Genomic DNA, 20,757 nt, shown 5'->3' on the forward strand with positions numbered 1-20,757 from the left:
CTCTCGAAGTTCCACAGGGCAAGCAAAGCCCAAAAGACCTTTTGCTACTAGAAGTACAACTGCAAGACCTGCTACTCACTACGGCGAATCGGCCGAGTCCCCAAGAGGGACTGTCTCGCTGAACCAAAAAGACCTCGGAGGAAAGCGTGTCAAGCTTTGATCTTTTCCCTTCCGCGCCATCTGGAGAACACTCATACAGCCCAGATGGAGAAGGTTTGCTGGAAGTCAATATTACCCAGGCTGGGTTTTAACAAGGTTTTATTCTGGATTCTTAGCTGCCACGAGCTGGTTTACGGGGATGGCGGGACAGAAGTTAAATTAGACACACGTAAACAAACAAACTGGCAGTAACAAACTAGGGATACAGACCTTGGGTTTGCAGCAGCCAGCTCAATTACTAACTGGTTTTGTGGAGGGATTGGACAGAGACCTTGCTAGCAGCCATGCTGATCAACGTGAACCTCCAACTGCAAAGACAGTGACCTTCTGACTAGAAGAGTAGAGGAGCAACAATGGAGGGGGGGGTGGTTATGGCCTCCATGCCATTGGCAACCTCTCCTTGAGCACTCAGTTGTCCCCTTGGTGAACCAGGACACTGGACTTGACGGACGGTTGGCCTGCTCCAGCAGAACTGCTTTCCCCTTTTGGGATCCACCATCTGCGGCGGTGCATTCCGTTCCTCTACCGTCGGCCTCAATCCCCGAATTCCCCACTTCGTGCCGCAGCAACCACCGATCCAGACAACGCTTGGTCTTCTTTTTTGTTGCTTCGGCGCATCAAAGCCGAGGGAAGTTCCAGAGGCCGTCTGCTGCCTGATATTTTTGTTTTCATTCCTTTTCTGGGTCAGGCGAGCGTTTTCAAAGGCAGCCCCCGAGGCACATCCTATCCCACCACATCGGCCGGCTCCGTGCATTGTTTGAAAGCTCTTTCATACGGCCCGAGCCAAGAGGCGTTAAAAACGTTCTTCAGAGGGGTGGGGGGGGGGGGGAAAAAGAAAACACAGCTAAGGCGGCGAGCTCTGTAATAAGAGGCCCCCCCCCCTGCTCTAGCAGATGTAGGAGGGAGAAAAACTGAATACTGAAATCACAACAAAAGGCTTAGAAGGACCACGAGCTGTCTTATCTGCAGGCCCCGACCTCTGCTGGGAGACTCGGAAAAGATACTTTCTACCTTCGCTGGGCTTGAAAGAAGCTTCCCCTCGAGGGTGGTGGGGAGAACGTTTAGGAAAACGGACAAAGTTTCAGAAAGCCTGAATGAACTTGAAAGAGCATCGGGGACATAAGGAGGCACTGAAACCAGGCGGGAACGAGGCAGAGCTGGGCTGTGGCGCAGATGATATCGTCATTTAGCTTGTTCATTTTTTTTAATCCTGGCCTTTCTCCTAGGAGCTCAGGGCGATGGATATGATCCTGTCTCCCTCCATGTTACCCCTGCCTGTTCCTAATGGGGCTAAGGAAGATGGCCCAGTGCGCCTTTCTGTTCCTTCCCAGGGATCTCGGTGGCGGCACAGCGGCTACTACCTCCACCACCATTACGGGGGCCCTCGAGCCTTCTGTGGGCTCTTCCGGCAAGACAAGTCACTCTGCTGGGTGACTTTGAGCCAGTCACAGTTCTCTCAGGGCTCTCTCCACCCTGCCTACTTCACAGGGTGCCTGCTGTGGGGAGAGGAAGGTGATTGTAGGCCTCTTTGAGTAGGGTAGAGTAAAAGGCAGGATATCATCAACGACAACATAACAGCTCCTCTGTGTTAGTTCCTTTTCTAATGTGCACCACATGAAGGTAAGTTCATTTCCAGAACTTTGCGAAAAACAGAATTCATCCCGGGAAGCGGAGCTGCACCTGGACACAGGAGAGTTTTATCTTTGTAAACCATGCAGATGGAATCCATTCTAATCGTCTCCTAGATCTCCAGTAGAAATTGGACTTTAAGCATCAAATGTTTCCGTGACTTCTTGCAGGGGTTTCACGGAAGCTCGGTGAGGGCTTGAGAGACCACGCCGCAACTCCTAGGGTGCAAAGGGATGGCTTGGCAAATGAAGCCCAAAAGACCATTTGCTACTGGAAGTACAACTGCAAGACCTGCTACTTACTACTGCAAAGCAGCCGAGTCCCCGAGAGAGGCCGTCTCGCTGAACCAAAAAGATCTCAGACGAAAGTAGCGTGTAAAGCCTTGATCTTTTCTCTTCTGCGCCATCTGGAGACCACTCATGCAAGCCAGATGTAGAAGGTTTGCTGGCAGTCAATATCACCTAGGCAACTCCTCCTGAGAAGCCCTGTTGGGAAAGGAGGACGGGCAGAAGATTTCTCTGCTCCGTCTGTGGACTGAAGCATGCAACAACAACCCAAAAATCTCAGAAGTAGAACGTTCCATGGTGAGGCACAGAGGACCTCTTGAGCTTGGATGCTTCCCAGATTTTTAAACCCTGCACTTTGGAAAGTACAACCTTGACCTTATTAATGACGGTGCCCAAATGAAGCCAAGACCGATATACGTCAGACCACCCCTGGAGTACTGTGGGTAGGTCTAGAGGCCTCAGCCTCAGAAAAGGGTCAGGAACTCCTGCCCTGGAAGATCTCCTTGCAATTAATCACCAACAGACCCCCATGGAGAGCCAGCATGGAGGAATGGTTAAGAACGGCAGACTCTAATACGGAGAATAAGGTTAGATTCCCCGCTCCTCCTGGATGACCTTGGGCCAGTCACAGGTTTCTCAGAACTCTCTCAACCCCACCTACATCTCAAGGTGCCTGTTTTCAGAAGGGAAAGATGATTGTAACTTGCTCTGAAATTCTTTAGGGTAGAGGAAAGCGGGGGAAAAAACCATTTTTTACTTTAAAATTGCTTACATTTTTGCTTAAAAAAGGACAACCCACCACCTCCCGAGGAAGCCTGTTTCACTGAGGAACCTCTCTGTCAAGAACTTCTTCCAGAGGTTTAGACGGAATTTCTTTTGCATTAATTTCATCCCATTCATTCTGGTTGGTCCCTCCAGGGCAAGAGAGAACAACTCTGCTCCATCCTCTGCATGGCAGCCTTTTAAATACTTGAAGATGGCTATCAAATCCCCTCTCAGTCATCTCCTCTCCAGGCTAAACAGACCAAGCTCCCTCAACCTTTCCTCCTACGCCTTGGTCTTCAGACCCCTCACCCTCTTCATACCCCTCCTCTGGAAATGCACCAGTTGGTCTACATCCTCCTTCAATTCTTTATTTATTTGAGGATTTATATACTGTTCCTCTCAGTAATACCGTCTTGGGGCAGTTTACACAACAACACATAAAATTCAATAAAACCAATCCATTTAACAAATATAAAATTTAAAATAATTCAAAACAGCTTAAAAACCCCAATTATTGCTGCTGTGTCAGCAAAAGCAATAAGGAACCAGCTAGATGGTAGAACTGGAGGAAATCCCCTAATATGCAGGAAAAGTTCTCCACATGACACCCAGCACAGCACTGATGGGTAAGAAATACTGAACAACAGCGGTATAGGTTTTTCCCCCCAACACACACACACACACCCTTGTATATGTGCATATGCATGCAAAACTTTGAGACAGGGAAATGCCATAGAATCAGAGTTGGAAGGGACCTCCAGGGTCATCTAGTCCAACCCCCTGCACAATGCAGGAACTCACAACTCCCTACCCACCCATGGTGGCCCCTAATTCATGCCCAAGTGACCCCCCACCAACACCACCAAAAATCTCCATAATCCAGCCTGGCCTGGAGGAAATCCACTGCATCCCTTAGCACTGAGTGTATTAGAAGTAGCAAGCAGAATTCAGAGGGGAAAGTCCGGCTTGGAGGAGAACCCGGACGCTGCTTGTTTATAAGCAGCAGCATTTCCCCCCCTCTCCTTCCCTTCCCGTCTGCCTCCCCTCTTTACATCTCCTTTAAATATGATGGATCACCTCGGCGGAGAAAACTACTCCAGAGCAGACAAAAAATCCTTTTTTATAGCACTCTAGTGGCCCGGCTAATATGACAGGCGAGTAAGTCACCGTGGCCATCAAGGAAAAACATAAAAAGGAACTTTATTAGCAAAGAAACACTTAAAAAAGAAAAAGATGTTGGCTGCAGAAGCGCACGAATTTGAGCCGGCCGTTGTAGAAGGTATATCTGAAGACGACGCTGCACAGTTCCCTACCCCCAAAAAAATCCAAGGGTGAGAGATGGACGTAACACCAATTCAGTCCTGGCCACATTCAGAGAGGAGGAAAGAACTAAAGCAGGCAGTGGCCAAACAGTAGCTTTCCAGATGTCCGTGGACTACAATTCCCATGAGCCCCTGCCAGCATCCCATCTTGCTATGTCTTGCCCCTAAAGATGCCAGCAATTTTAGTCAGGGACTAAGACTACCACACTACAACCTCGTTGCCCAGAATATCCTCACCAGTCAGTTGACTCTGGCCGTGGAAGCCTTTGGTAATTTCTTTTTCAAAAAACACACGTATTTTCCTAATGGACGACAACCAGGCACGGAGCGCGAAATCATTGGAAAGACCTAACTCTGTGGCCGTGGAGGCATCAGTATTCAAGGAGTATCCCCGTGAACTTTCACTCTGCAAGCCACTAAACCACCGAATTGCATTCCAACACCACAGCGTCTTTTAAAAACATTCCACAGGGTGGGGTGGGGATTGAGGAGGATGCAACGTTTTCCCACTATGGTGCTACAAAAAAAAAAAAAAAACACCCTAATGCTTACTGGTGTCTTTCCCCTCTCCCCCCATCCAAAAAATGTTCTAAGCAAACACTGGAACCATGCCTCATCCACCACAGCCCAGCTCTGGTTAGATTATAGGCCTTGCTTGTTTGCATCGCCAATGGATCAAGCCACTTGCCTCCCGGGATAAGCTAAGCAAAGGGCCCAGAATCCAAGGAAGATGGTGGGACGGGAGGGCATTACAGAACCCAACACTTGTGAGGCCACAAGCCCCAACCAGCGTTGCAGGCCAAGTCACACGAGAAACCAGACCGGTTTTGTAACGTTCATCTCCCAAGACCAGTGTTTTGCTTTTGAAGGGATTCTGTGCCAGAGTATAAAAACCAGGGAAATGAGGGACCAGCTCCAGACATCAGCAACTGAAGAATCGCCTGTTTATTTTTTTAAAAAAGAAAAACAGGTTTCTAGACCTTATGATTGATTTACTTACTTATGTATGCCAATGAAGGTTTCTGAGACTGAGAGTCTTATTTATTTATTGTGGGATTTCTATTCTGCCTGGTCTTCAAAAACTCAGGGTGGATTTACACATTTAAACAACAACAACAATAACAACAACAAGCCCCTGTAAAACTTGCAGAATTAATGACAGCTCAGAACAATTCCATCATCCATTAAAATTCTACATATAAAAATAATAAATATAGTATTAAATATAGAATATAAAAAACTGAGTTGTCTCTGAGGAAGGGAAGAGCCATTCAAACTCCAGGGCATCGTCTCAGCCAGGCGGGGTTAGACGGAGAGGCCAGCGGTTTCTGATGCTACTTGGAAACAGCTCTCTCTTCCACGCCCTGCAGAACTGTCAAACATCACCTCCCAAGGTCACCCAGCTGGCAGCATGTGGAGGGCCGAGGAATCAAATCCAGCTGATTAGATTAGAGGCCGCCACTCTTGAACCACTCCACCAAACTGGCCCACAAGACCACAGGCAGGCCGGGGATCGTGGTTGGACAGGGAGACCTTCAGGTATGACAGTCCCAGACCGTTTCAGGAGTGAAAGGTTAAAGGCCTGCACCTTGACTTTCATCTGTGTTTTAAGCCAGGTTGAGGCCGTGCAAGGTACAGAGGCAAGTCAGGAATATTTAAAACAACGTTTAAAATAAATGACGTTTTTTGAATGAGAAAATCCATCATGGAACCAGAAACTGCCTCAATCACCCGTCCCGTTTGCAGCCGCCATGCAACCCAACAGGAAAAAAGTTCCTGGCGGTTAGAGAGGTTTCTCAGTGGAACAGGCTTCCTCGGGAGGTGGTGGGTTCTCTCTCTTCGGAGATTTTTAAGCAGAGGCTGGATGGCCATCCGACAGAGAGGCTGATTTTGTGAAGGCTCAAGGGGGTGGCAGGGTTGGGAGTGTCCTGCATAGTGCAGGGAGTTGGGCTAGATGTCCCGGGAGGACCCTTCCAACTCTATGATTCCATGATTCTACAAGGAAAAACTACATCCTCAGGTTTTTACAGTCAAGTTCATCTTCCTTCCCTCTGTTTACTGGGCCTCCCCCAACTCACAGCTTTCCCACGGCTCTGTCAGAAACGCAATGCAGAAGTAATTTCAAAGAACGGACCCCCCCCCTCCCACGGAAACCCCCCACACCACACCACACGGGCCAAAACTAGATCCCAGCTCACACCTACTGGAGACGCATATATATCCCATACACACTTTAAGACAGGGGTAGTCAAACTGCGGCCCTCCAGATGTCCATGGACTACAATTCCCACGAGCCCCTGCCAGCATTCGCTGGCAGGGGGCTCCTGGGAATTGTAGTCCATGGACATCTGGAGGGCCGCAGTTTGACTACCCCTGCTTTAAGGAGTCAACGGATGTTTGGTTTTACAAGTGAAACCAGAGTCCTGGAGAAGTGTGGGGTTTAAGGCCGACATTCACCTGGACAACTGCTGAACATTAGGGAGGAATGACTCGGGGGGGGGGGGCATGCATGAAGCAAAAGCCAACATTCCCTGTACACAGATGCCTTGTTCACATGTCATAGAGAATGTGCACATATGTTTGTAAACAGGAGCCAACGCAACCCTGATTAAAAGATTACACTGTCCACAAAACGGGACCCAGTGGCGGATCGACCAATCGATGAGCAGAAGTAAAGAATTCTTGAGATTTTCCAAACCACGTGAGACACATCAACAGCCCTCAGCATCTTAAAACTCATAAACAATCATGATAATAATACCCCGTAAAGCCGCCCTATTTGTCCACAGCATTCAGCGCCACATAAACAAATATTGATGGCAAATATAAGCATTGCCTTTCGTGAATTACCCAAATGCGCACACGGGTGCCCACAGCATTCCAGCCATACTATTTTGCCCACTTGTGCCATAACTAGGGGCTTTTTCTCCTAGTCCCGATAACGGGGACGCTCGGCTTTTACGGGTTTATTCAATATTGAGTCATCATCGCGACGGAACGAGGGCTCTGGAGGACAACTTAATTACCTATACAGAACAGGCTAAAAATAGCCGGCTACACGGTGTACTGCCGAAACGTCAGACAAAGCCCAAACGACAATTACGGGAGCAGAGGAGAAAGACGAACAAATTCCCGTCCACAAAGCCGGCGCCGGGCTCCGGAGAGATCCGTCCCTACCTTTTTCGCCCGGTTGGAAAATAAATTAAGGCTCCCTCGGGAAAGGAAGAAAGGGGTTTTTTAAACAGAAAGAAAACAGGCAGCTGCTGAATAAATGGGATTTTGGGGGGGGAGCGAGGAGGATTTTTATTCGGTTGACGACAATCGAGCCGGAAAGCAGCGTGAATTGCATTGTGTGTGTTTTTTTCTTAAACAGGTGCAGTTTAATCAAATGTCAGCCCCCCCCCCACCTCCAAAAAAAAAGTGTTTGGGATCGACAGGGCCTGCACGGTGTTGGGGTTAAGACTCAGGAGATCTAGGTTCAAATCCTGACTCTGCCACTAGGTGACCTTGGGCCAGTCGATCACGCTTGGTCTAGCCTACCTTACAGGGCTGTCGTTGGGCGGGTACAGCCAAGAAGAGAATGATGCTGTGAGACAACATGGGTTCCGGGGGGACGACGGCGAAGGGGTGCGTGTGGAGGGGGTGTGCACTTGTATGTGGGAGACAGAGACTCATTGATGGACTGGTGACCGAGGGGGGGCTCTAGGATTTGCCGAGGAGGCCTTTCCTGCCTCCCACAGGGAAGCCAAGACTTCTTGTTGGGAATTTCAGGCCCTGTCAGCAAGTCTGCCGAAACAACTCTCATCTTGCAAGCTCCACAGAACCTATCAAGGTCATGCAGGGCCCTGGTCCGTGTTGGTCCCAAAGGAAAAAAAAAATTTGTGTTGGTCCCAAAGGAAAAAGCAGCACCTTTTAAAGACCAACAAATCCCTACTCAGTGCAGAGGGTTGGACTAGATGACCCTTGAGGTCCCTTCTAACATTCTATCATTCTATGATGCTATGATTCGAAAGAGAGAGAGAGGGAGAGAAAGGGGCCCAATAAATTGGAAAGATGCTCTGAAACCCAAGGTTTCTGCTCCCTCCCAAAGGCCATTAATTGTGAGAAAAGACAAGCACTCCCATAAATTGGGGGCTTTTTTATACACTGCTGCAGACAAGAGCAGCTTAAACAACTACACACTCATCCCCCACACACACACACACACCAAAAAAAATGGAAGAATGAAAACCACTTGTCAAGATCGGGAACATCAGCACTAAATCCTGGAAGCATCCAAGGGGAAAAACGCACCCAGAGATGGCAATAACATGCCTCAGCGTTTTTCCCAATCGGCTCAGGGCAGCCGGCACCAATGTTAATTCTGTGCTGCTTTGCCCAATTATCAATAAGTCTTGATTTGACTGGGGAGGAAGATGGAGAAGGGAGGGCGTTGACGTCAATTAAAACCCAGGCCAACGTCAGGAAATAGATCTTTGGAGATTTTTAAACAGAGGCTGGAGAGCCAGCTGACGGAGAGGCTGATTCTGGGAAGGCTCAAGGGGGTGGCAGGTTACAGTGGATGAGTGTCCTGCACAGTGCAGTGGGTTAGACTAGATGAACCAGGAGGTCCCTTCCAATTCTCTGATTCTAGATTCAGGTGGGTCAATGTTTTGGTCTGGAGCAGAGGAACAAAGCTGGAGTCCAGGAGCATCTTTGAGGCCAACCAAACTTTATTCAAGGAAATGTGTGTGCAAACGGAAGCTCACACGTTGAACAAAATTGTGTTGGTCCCAAAGGCACTACAGCAGGGGTAGTCAACCTGTGGTCCTCCAGATGTTCATGGACTACAATTCCCATGAGCCCCTTCCAGGAAATGCTGGCAGGGGCTCAGTGGAATTGTAGTCCATGGACATCTGGAGGACCACAGGTTGACTACCCTTGGACTACGGGACTGAAATTTCAGAAGAGTAATCCTTTTACCTGGCAGGAGAGAACCAACATGGTGTGTAGAGGTAAGAGCCACATTCTGCCATCTGTAAGAACCGGGCATGGTTTCTAACTTTCCTCCTGCACGTGCTCCAAGTCACCTACCCAAGCGGTAGGGCCAACAAAACTGGTCCAGCTCAGGTCACTGAGGAAGTGGCTCAGAAAATCTACATCAGAATGGCCTTCCTCTGCAGACCTAACCACGGTGGATAGGCCAGGCCCCAAAGACGGAACAAGGTCGGCTCTATGCCCTGCAGGAAGCCCTGCTCAGGTGCGATCAGGCTGAGCCAAAAATGCCCATTGTCCATTTGAAGAAGACAGCAGTTATATTCTGCTCAGGATGCGAATGGCTCTGCTAAGCAGGGGAAACACTTAAAAAGGTCCACTGACGACAGCCCCCTGTAATTTTGTTCCCAGGGATTCAAGAGTAAGACAGCAGAGGACAACCGGCAGGAAACGCCTCTTCCCAGCTTAACTATACTGTACGGTTTTGGCATGCATTTGGATGCAGGCCACTGCTTTTATGGGTATGAGTATCCTCCCCAAAATGTTATAGAATCATAGATTTGGAAGGGGCCACACAGGCCATCTAGTCCAACCCCCTGCTCAACGCAGGATCAGCCCAAAGCATCCTAAAGCATCCAAGAAAAGTGTGTATCCGACCTTTGCTTGAAGACTGCCAGTGAGGGGGAGCTCACCACCTCCTTAGGCAGCCTATTCCACTGCTGAACTGTTGCTGAGTCCACCCTGCTGACCCATTTGAACAAGATGCGAGGGACACAGAGATGTTTTTTACGAACTCTCCATCCTCCCGCCACCGGTATAGACGCTGGAAAGACCCTGTGAATCCCAGAGCACTTCAAGGGCTAGTGTTCGCTTGCAAAACCCTAAATGGCCAAGGAAGCAAAGCACTTGGAGCAATATAGGGAGAAAGTTTTCCATGACCATTCTACTCCATGGAAAATCTTTCCCCTGTTGCATTTTTCAAAAGAACTTTTTTTTTTCATTTCCACTGCAGTTCACATATAATCTTTGCAAGATTAATAACTTCATAAATGGGATCCCTGTCCACAGATTGACTCCCTGGAGAAGAGCCTAATGCTGGGAGCAATTGAGGGCAAAAGAAGAAGGGGACGACAGAGAATGAGGCGGCTGGATAGAATCCCTGAAGCAGTTGGTGCAAACTTAAATGGACTTTGAGAAATGGTAGAGGACAGGAAGGCCTGGAGGATCATTGTCCAAGGGGTCGTGACGGGTCAGACATGACTTTGCACCTAACAACAAATGGGATCCCAGTCACACTGGGGGTTTCAAAATTCTAACGTAGCTTTCCCCCCCCCCCAAGTGCCTAGATTTAAGAAGGGAAGGAAGGCAACACAGCATGCCCGATTCTTGTTAGATTTTGGAAGCTAAGCAGACAATACTTGGATGGGGGACCACCAAGCAGGACTCTGCAGAGGAAGGCCCTGGCCAACCACCTCTGCTTTTCCCTGGCCTTGGAAGCCCCTTGCTGGGGTTGCTGTAAGCAGGGGTGGCTCTTGGATGGGAGACCACCAAGGAAGGCTCTGGAGAGGAAGACCATGGCCAACCACCTCTACTTCTCCCTTGCCTGGAAGCCCCTTGTTGAGGTTGCCATAAGTTGGCTTTCATTTGACGGCACTTTATACACATGCATCTCTAAGGAGGAGATACATTAAACCTCTTGCTCACACACACAGTGTGTCCCCCCCCCCAACAAGCATACCAAATCAAGAAATAAAGAGCTCTAGGGTATTCTCCCCAACCCATTTGCACAGGAAAACCAAACTTGAAAGACCACACGTCGGTCCCCAGGAAGCTACTGATAATCTGACATCATCTACCGCTGCCCTGTTCTGCATGCCTACATTAAAAGAGCAATGATAATTTATTTATAACATTTTCATACCACCTTCCCTTGCAGCTCAGGGTGGTTCACGACATAAAACAGAGCAGGGCTTTTTCAGTGGTGGCCCCAAAACGAAGGAATTCTCTGCCACGTCATCTCTTTACTGTGCTCCGGAGGGCATCTGGTGGTTTCGTTTCCTGACGCATTTACCTTTCATCTCTTTAAGGATCCCCTGGCAATGCCGGCACGTAATACTTGGGATTTTTTTTAATATTAAAAAAGTGAGTTCTTCCGCATTTGCTTATTTTTGTATCGGCTGTTGCCGTTTTAAGACACCCCTTCAGTTCTTCATTATTATCATTAATATTTGCCGCTTGTCACCTTGCTCCTTTCCCCAATTAGTTTTCATTGTTCCGCACCTTCGCTTTCTCCTTGAAAGCACTTCGGGCGTCACGGTAAACAGCCGAACAACGGTGAAATAGACGCTTCCTAAAAATAAACCGAAACAAATTTGCAGCCTGGGGCGAAAACCACCCTGAATTCTACTTCCTTGTTCGAACCTTACTCTGGTTTCTCTTCAGATTGCAGAAATCTTGGTCCTCTGAAAAAAACCGGAGGCGCCGAAATTTCTTTCCTCCCACACCGCTACCTCTACGTCAGACTCACCCTGCCCTGGGGAGACGTCTGCTGACGGGATCGGCTCCCCTCTCCCCTTTGCGCCCTGCCCTTAACACCACGAGGCAGGACAGAAATTGAGATCGGCTGGGAAGCAAGAACCTGCCCTGCCCGCCCTCCTGCTGTCCCCGACAGACTTCTTCGAGATGCATTTTTCTTCCTCCTCCCCTCCTCCTCCGGATTCCCTCCCCCCCTCTGGCAGCTGAGTCAACAGCTGCAATCACATTGAAGGCCCGCTTGACAGGCTGCTCTGTCTGAGCTCAGAAATCACACCCAGGCATCACGCTTTTCTCCCCCACCCAGCAATGGCTTCCGAGAGGCCACCATTTGTTGACGTTCAACAGCTGGGAATGGGGACAGACTGGCCACAGTCTTTTTTTGAGGGGGGGGGAGGAACAGGGTCCCTTAAGGCTGCTGCGGGCCGTAAAGTTCGGGTGGATTGGGATGCCAGAGTGACCCCTCCGAATCTGGACAGGATGAAAAGAAACCAAGGAACAGAACACTGAGTTGAGGCTATCAAATAAGCTGTGATAAGTGTGTTTGTTCAAAACAACAGCTGCAAACGACAACGGCTGAATCGGTTTTTCGATGGGCTTCCTCAGCGGCCGATATCCAAAGGTTAGGAAAACACAATCCTAGAGCAAAAGCCAATCCACTAGTCTGACATTGCTTCTGGAGGACCTGGTCTACCAACAGAACATTGTCTATGACAGGCTGTCTCAACCAGGCCTCCATGAAACCTGGGGGGGTTCTCGATATACCTGGAAGCGTTCTCAGAACAGGTGGGATTTAGTTACTTTTTCAGATTTTTCATAGAGTCATAGAATCATAGAGTTGGAAGGGGCCATTCAGGCCATCTAGTCCAACCCCCTGCTCAATGCAGGATCAGCCCAAAGCGTCCTAAAGCATCCAAGAAAAGTGTGTATCCATCCTTTGCTTGAAGACTGCCAGTGAGGGGGAGCTCACCACCTCCTTAGGCAGCCTATTCCTATTTTAAAATAGGTTCAACATTTACGGGGTGATATGACCATATATGGTCATGTCGACCCTCCCTCCCAAAGTGGCCAATGATGGGCCTGGAGGGGGCAGGATGGGGAGGGGCCCCAGGTGGGCGTGTCCACAGCTCTGCTTCCCGACCACGTTCTGCATAATCATGCCACTTCTGGGGTTTCTGAACTGTAAAAACAATGAGAAAGGCCGGTCTGTGAACTGACTCCCGGTCTACCCTTCGTTTGATTATCCTACAACTGAGTGGCCATCTTATTTGTTTTCCCCCTTGGAAGAAATGAAGGCCTGTTTATTCTGGGGTCGTACGCCCGCGCTCCTCCGACATGGAACTCCGACTGCGGAAATGCGGATTTATTTACAGTCCCCCCCCCCCCTCACGGAAACTCAGGGCTGATTACATAATTTCATTTATTTAGATTTATTTAGATTTAGATAACGCACGTCAGGACAGTCGATAACATGAGGAGAGACCTAACCAACCAGGGGTCTGCCTGCGAGCACCTCCAAATTTCTGACACAGGCCAGAGGGCTAAAGAACAAAATGCCTGCTCCGGAAGTCGGAGACAGCCACGAAACAGCCACACGCATGGCCAGGCATCACTCTGACAGAAACACTCTGGCGTTTCAGGTGAAGCCGTGTCATTGCAAAATTGCGACAGGCTTACAGCCATCTTACAAAGAGCCCTTCAAGTACCGGCCCGTGCGTCAGAAGAGGGGGAGAGAGAGCATGTTGAGGAGAGGCTCAATTTTGTCCTTGTCATGAACGGCCTTCAGGTGCTGCAATCTGCTGCCACAAGATTCAGCGAGGGTCACCGGCTTGGCTGATATTTTGGGAAATATCCCTAGATACACAGGCTTTCTGATGCTCTTCCTCTGGAATTTGTGTGGTCAACAGATTTCATCCTACTAGATCCGTCCTGGACCTTGGGCCAACCCCAGTTCTCCCAGAGCTCTCCCGGCCCCACCTCCGTCACAGGGCGTCAGTTTTGGGGAGAGGAAGGGAAGGCAGTTGTCAGCCGCTTTGAGACTCCTTTGGGGAATAAAAAACAGAGTTCTTTTTGTCAAACAGCAGCCGCCTGTGGGAATCCTGACCAAAGCCCTCGTTTTGTCTTTTTTTGCAGAGCTATGGGAGAAAAAATGCCGCCAACGGTCACCTTTCTATTTATCCTCTCTCATATTTATCCTCTTCTCATGCTTCCCGGGTGACTTAACCTTTAGGTCCTCCCAGCTGCCAGAGCTGTTATCTCACCCTCTGAGGCTTGATAAATAAAAGGCCACCTTCCAGGAGCAGATTGTTTGTGTACACAGAGCCGGGGAGAGAACTGTTTTTTGCCGGGAAGATGAATGATTTATCACTGCGCTGAATAGGAGAGGAGGCAAGGGAGTCCCCCAGGTTCCACCGCACCGCCAGAAATCTTTCCGAGGGCGACTGCAGCTGCAAAAGGGCTCTTCAAACCCTGAGCGAGCTCTTCAGCTCCTTAAGTCTTCCAAACCCCGCCAGGCTCCCAGGAGAAGCCAACGCACATCCGCCGGATTGAGGAGAGAGCCACAATGCCGCCCCACTTCATCCGCCTGCTTCTTTCCGCTTCTGATTTAAGTGATCCGCACAAGAAGAACCACGTTTGGGAAGAGGGGAGACAACCGTGACCAAGGGCAGAAATGGAAGCTATCGGCGAATTTTCCGGGTTGACAGTGTTTGAGGACCAGATCTTGAATCCTACTCTAAGCATTTCAGGATATTTCACTTAGAGCAGGGGTAGTCAATCTGTGGTCCTCCAGATGTCAATGGACTACAATTCCCATGAGCCCCTGCCAGCATTCGCTGGCAGGGGCTCATGGGAATTGTAGTCCATGGACATCTGGAGGACCACAGGTTGACTACCCCTGACTTAGAGCACACCAGATGTCAGGTCAAGTATGAAGTATGGTCATGTCAACCTGGCTCTCCCCTCCCAAAATGGCCAATGATTGGCCTTAGGGGGTGGGAAAGGCAGAGGCCTCAGGTGGGCATGTCCGCAGCTATACTTCCCAATCAATCTGAAGTTCCAGATGAGGTCATAGGTTCCTGATAGGTGGGGGAACGGCAGGGAAGCTAAAAGAATTTTGGAGAAACTAACAATGGTTTTCAAGAAGGAGGAGATGCACATAGTTGATCCGTGGGGAATGTTGTTAGGTGTTGTTGTTCTTCTCACCAGAACTGGATGCCCTGAAGGAAGCCCAAAGTCAGTGAAGAACCACTCACTCAAAAATGTCCTTCTCCTCTGAGGATATGACATCTTGATTGGGCAATTGCCACCACTTGTCCTCCTGACTCAAGAGGGAGGATGACCATTGACTACTTACCACAAAGGGTCCTTTTCCTCCGGGGACAGGAGGACATCTAGAACCACTCACTCAAAAGTGTCCTTCTCCTCTGAGGATATGACATCTTGATTGGGCAATTGCCACCACTTGTCCTCCTGAAGAGGGAGGATGACCACTGACTACTTACCACAAAGGGTCCTTTTCCTCCGGGGACAGGAGGACATCTTAAGTGGTGAGAATCACCCAATCAAGATGCCCTCCTGACTCCGAGGGAGAAAGCTAATTAGTACAGTCGCAAACTATCACTGCCACAGAAATGCAACCCAAAGAGGGAATTACAATGAATTATGCAATTCTTTTCCTTCCCTTTCTCCTTCCCTAGTGCAATGGAAGTTCTTTTTTGTGTGTTTGTGAGTACAATTTCCTGGACTTCTGGTTTAACCCAGCATTGCTCAAACGGCAGGGTGGGAAGCTGCTCTCTGGATTCAGATTTTTGCCAACAACATTAACTCTGATTCAGACTGCCAAGTTGCTCAGCTCTGGTCCTTGAACGGAGCAAGCTCAAAACCATTTCCCATCTGTAGTCAATTTAATGTGTGTGTGTGTGTGGGGGGGGGGGGGTTCAGCAGACCCCTCGGCCTCCAAGAATTCCTGCCAACCAACAGGCCACCGTTTCTTGAAATGAGGGACTTTGGCTACGGAAGTTTAGAACCGTCTCGGAAAACAGGATTGCGTTCTTACTCTCCCCACAAACCGATCAAGTCACAAGGCCAACTCCCTCCCTCCCTGCATCAAATGTCATGTTTTGCCTTATAGAGACTCTTTCTCTCTTTATGGCACACACGCACACACACACGCACCCTGTCTACAATCCTAAGCGTCCTCCGCCTTAGCAACCCAAGGCCATCTACAAAAACAGCACCCGACATCGGCTGACATTAGCAATTACCTCCAGACTACAGATACAAGGCCTGCTATTGATCTGTTCCTAGAGGGAAGGACAAGCTATCCAGTTTCTTCTTTTTTTTTTAAGTGTCACATTATTAAATTCCGAAAGGATAATAGCATCAGTTCAGGGAGCTATTATTTGTGTCTTTCAGACACTGCCTGCTTTCACCTTTTTAAAAAGAAAGGAGAGGAAAGAGAGCGTTGGGGAGAAAAAATACCATAATATATTGACGTACCCATCGGCAAACGCAAGAAGTCCCTCATTTTGCCATTCTTGGAGGACAAGAGCTGCCATTCTTAAGAGAACAAGAGCTGCAAAGAGCCCATGAAGAACCAGCAGCACAAGAATACCGTACCTACTTCTCCTGCCCATAACCAGTAGGCAACCAGGGGCCTTGGCCTCTATGTCCTATTGCTAGACCTCCAGAAGAACAGGTTGGCTACTGTGGGAGACAGGATGCTGGACAGGATGGACCACTGGTCTCATCCATCAGGGCTCTTTTGATGTCTTTATGAAGGCCTTGGCCATTCTGCCCTGTTGTTGGCCCTCCAGAGGAACTGGTTGGCCACTGTGTATCACAGCATGCTGGAGTCCAGTTGCTGCCCCTCCAGAGCAACTGTTTGGCTACTGTGGGAGACAGGATGCTGGACCAGTGGTCTCATCCAGCAGGGGTTTTCTGATGTTCTTCTCAGGAGAAAGCTTCAGCCCTCATGCCCTGGTGTTAGCCCTCCAGAAGAACTGGTTGGCCACTGTGTGAGACAGGAGGTTAGACTAGATGGACCCTCCCTGGTCTGATCCAGCAGAGCTCTTCTTATGTTCTTATGTACACTACACAGGTATCACCATCACCTGGCTGTTCAATCTCTCACTGGCTTCCTCAACATACTGTTATCTTTCACTCTTAAGCAGGGCTCATGGAGTTCTGGACCCAGCATGGCAGCAATCCTCCTTGGAGGTTATTCAGGGTGTCACCACACCACAGTCCACTGGAATAAGAAAGGCACTAACTAGTCATCTGCAGACTCATGACGCAAGGCAACGAGAACAGGTCACTGCAAACAAGAAGAGGAACAAAGAGTTCCTTGGAAAGGAATCATGTGACCGGCCCCTTCCTCCTGCTATTTCATCATCCAGACCACCAGGATGTCCAACTTCCTACCCTCCAGAGCAGGGGTAGTCAACCTGTGGTCCTCCAGATGTTCATGGACTACAATTCCCATGAGCCCCTGCCAGCAAACGCTGGCAGGGGCTCATGAGAATTGTAGTCCATGAACATCTGGAGGACCACAGGTTGACTACCCCTGCTCCAGAGAACTGTTTTCATACCAATTGGACAGCTGCAATACCCCAAGCACATCCCAGGAGCATGATCTACTGCGTACACTCTGCCCATGTGCAGAAACAACCAAAAAGGGCATTCGCCACTGCCCCAGGTGAACTGTGAGTGCAACCGAGAACATGTACCACACTCTTTTTTGGCGGCCCAATGCAGGGGAAGAATGGAACTCAAGCTGTGTTAATGGGGAAACCCACCCATCAGGATTGGCCTTCTGTTCGATGAACCTAGGGTTGCCTTGTTCTCAGAAGGAACCAAGAGAGTACAATGGCACAGAGTCCACTCTCCAAAGCTGTAATTCCAGGGGGGGCCCCAGGTCCCACCCTACCGGGATAGGGGGAGGTAAGGCTATCAGATCCAGGTTGGGAACCCCCTAGAGATTTGGAGATGCGACCTGGAGAGACTGGAGAGACTGGAGAGTACAGCGCTACAGAATCCACCCTCCAAAGCATCCATGTTCCTGCAAGGAAACTGATCTTTGTAGCCTGGAGATGAGCTGTAATTCCAGGGGATCCCCAGGTCCCACCCGGAGGCCGGCCTCCCTCCACGAACCCCCGGAGCACGGTTTGAGATCAGATCAGCATGAGATGCAACCAAGAGACAGCAGTTCTCCCACCTGCCTTGGTGCTAACTTACACCTTGGCCCCGGGGCAAGAAAAACGGGAGGAAGAAGAGAAGGTCCACTTGAGTTCTCTTGGAGAAAAGGAAGGGAGGGAGGGGGGAATAACCCCACAAGGATGCTTCTAGGTAGCCCCATTAGAGGAGAGCTATCAGAGGAGGGTATGGAGGCATGAATGCTTTTGCCCTGAGGTGTCTCCCGCTAATGGCCCCCGCGGCAGGGCCTGTCAGGGAGAGACAGAGCGAGGGGGGGGGTGTAGCCAGGCCTGCTTGAGTTTCAGATGGCGAACAGCCACCCATTGATCTACTTGTCGTCTGATGGGTTGCCATGGAGACCACAAGTCATCCCCCCCCCCTCCACCTCCACCCCCTTACAGCTTTTTCAATTGACAGCTGGGCACCTGGGAGACATTTCCAGGGCAATGGAAATTAAACCCACCAAAAATGGGGCGGGGGGGGGAGAGAAACGAAGGAGGTACAGAGGGTTATTTTATCATTTTTAGGCTGGTGGTGTATTTTTTTTTCTTTTTTTAAGAAAGAAAAAGAAAAGAGCTTGGGTTTCGCCCGAGGCCAGCCTCTCCTCCTTCTCCTCCTCCCTCGCGCTGCTCACTCACAGTTCACCTCATGAAATAAATATTACTATAATTGAGTAGGCTTCCTGAAATGCCGCTCTGTGGATTTTCCCAGCACTCCAGCCAAAGAGGCTTGCTGGGGAGGGGGGGGGGGCAGACTCTGCCGTTCGGCGGAGGGCACAAGACGTGGGGCTGCTCCGCTCCCTCACCAGCACCAACGCCGAATTCCCACAAAACGTTTAAAAGTGGCCTCTGAATGCATGGCAGGGAAGCGAGGCGGGCACGAGCCGACCTGGAATCTCGGGAACGCCCACCTTCTTGTGAAAAGGACGACACGCAAAAGTGACTAGCCCCGACGAAAATAACGTTGTCCGAGCTCCCAAGCCTTTGCTACAAAAACCTGGGACGCTGTGCCCGCGTGGCCGATCGTGGAGTTCTCGGTTTCCCACACAACCACCCCTAGAAGTGACGGGTGGCCCCAAAATTTTAATGAATCCGATAAATCGGGGGTAGTCAACCTGTGGTCCTCCGGATGTTCATGGACTACAATTCCCATGAGCCCCTGCCAGCAAATGCTGGCAGGGGCTCATGGGAATTGTAGTCCATGAACATCCGGAGGACCACAGGCTGACTACCCCTGCGATAAATGATTATTTGGGTGTTGTGCTTTTAGCTGCCTTGGGTTACCCTGAGCCCCCTTGCCTGCAGATATTTCCCCAATAATCCCCTCGTGTGTCTCCCCCCAACCAATATTAAGCATAGAGCTGCTAGTTTCTAGGTTGGAGAACTCCTGGAGATTTGGGGATGGTGCTTGGGGAGGACCCCCAGGTCCCACCTGGAGGCTGGAATCTCTAGTTGATCACCATGGTGGGAGAAGAGGGGACTGATGACGCTGTAGGACATCCCTCCTTCCTAATAGCTACAGTAAGGACCATAGAGATTTGGGCTTTACCAAAGAGATCTGGGGGACTCCTAGAGAGACACCTGAAAGTGACACTCCGTCTGGGTTTGGACACAAGTCCCCCAACCACTTTTTCCTGCCCTGAGGATCAGCAGGTGCGGCAGCCCTAAGGAGGGCTGTGGCTCAGTGGTAGAGCATCTGCTTTCCACGCAGAAGGTCCCAGGTTCAATCCCCGGCATCTCCAGTCCAAAGGACCGGGTTACGGGAAAGGCCTCTGCCTGAGACCCTGAAGAGCTGCTCCCAGACCTAGTAGACAATTCTTTGACGGACCCAACATAAGGTCATTTCCAGCGTTCAATCCTAGAGTCCGAAGGTGAGGAACACAAATAACACCACAGCTGAGCGGAGACCAGAACAGCTCTAGTCGGAAATCCTTTCACTAAGCTTTGGAAAAGGTGACGAGTACTCCCGATTCTTGGGCACACGCTCAAAATCTCACCCAAGCCCTCACAACCGAGAGATGAGAGAAGAGATTTCCAACTGGAGTTCCGGGGCCTTTTCTAGAAGTTCAGAGGACTGTTGACATCACAAGACGTCCTTGGAGGCCGCTTCCTTTGCGGCCTCAGCTCTTTACGTCTTACGTCTGTGCCCCGCTTCTCCGAAGGGGCACGTCCCCACTTCCGGGGGTCCTGAGATACACTTCAAGGGTTCCTCCACAGCCGACAGACTGAAAAAGGCTGGATGAGAGAATACACAGTCCTAACCGCACTTCGGGATGCCAGGGCCCGCAGCCTCAGATCTCTCTACAAGGCAGCACCGCCGGCTCAGTTCTCCGGGGAGAAGCGACACCTTAACAGCCGAAGCCTTATAAAAGCGGCCCCTTTTGTGTTAAGAGCAGACCCACACACAAAAAAAGTCCTTTCAGAGCTCAGACGCACAGTGAACGAGGCAAAAGAAAGATCAGAAGCCACGCGGAGATCCGAGGCGGAAGAGCTGGAAAGGCAGGCTGGAGGAGCTCAAAGAGAAGGGAGAATAGTCCTTGGAGGCGGCAGCAAATCTTAAGAAGAGGGGATGTCAAACGACGGCTGAGTCGAATCCAAGGCCGGGCGTGTGGCATTTCCTTGAAGGTTACCTCTAATAAATGCTGTCAGGCTGCCAGGCTGAGACGGCCTGAGGAACATTTTATTCTTCCGCCGACATTGTGACAATCTGACTAGGGGGGGTGGGAGGGAATGCAAAACAGAACATGTTCTGCGTGTCCCGGGAGCCTTGTGCTGGGCGAGAGGGGAAAGCCAAGAAGGGCAGGGAGCCCCAAATTCAGAACAGAACTGAAAAGGGGGGGGGGAGCCTGAGGCTATCAGCAGCGGAACTCCCAGCAAGGCAGGTCCTGGTTGCTC

General features: G+C 50.0%; 1 protein-coding gene and 1 non-coding gene across 11 annotated transcripts in view; one reads left to right on the forward strand and one right to left on the reverse strand.

The window, feature by feature from the left end:
- The window catches only part of NCOR2 (nuclear receptor corepressor 2), a 243,644-nt gene that overhangs the window by 204,830 nt on the left and 18,057 nt on the right, over window positions 1-20,757 (reverse strand). The gene's annotated exons all lie outside the window — the stretch shown is intronic.
- On the forward strand, window positions 19,531-19,604 carry TRNAG-UCC (transfer RNA glycine (anticodon UCC)). The gene has a single exon. It is a non-coding gene; the product is annotated as a tRNA-Gly (tRNA).

This window comes from Paroedura picta, chromosome 13, assembly GCF_049243985.1.
Source record: "Paroedura picta isolate Pp20150507F chromosome 13, Ppicta_v3.0, whole genome shotgun sequence".
NCBI lineage: Eukaryota > Metazoa > Chordata > Lepidosauria > Squamata > Gekkonidae > Paroedura > Paroedura picta.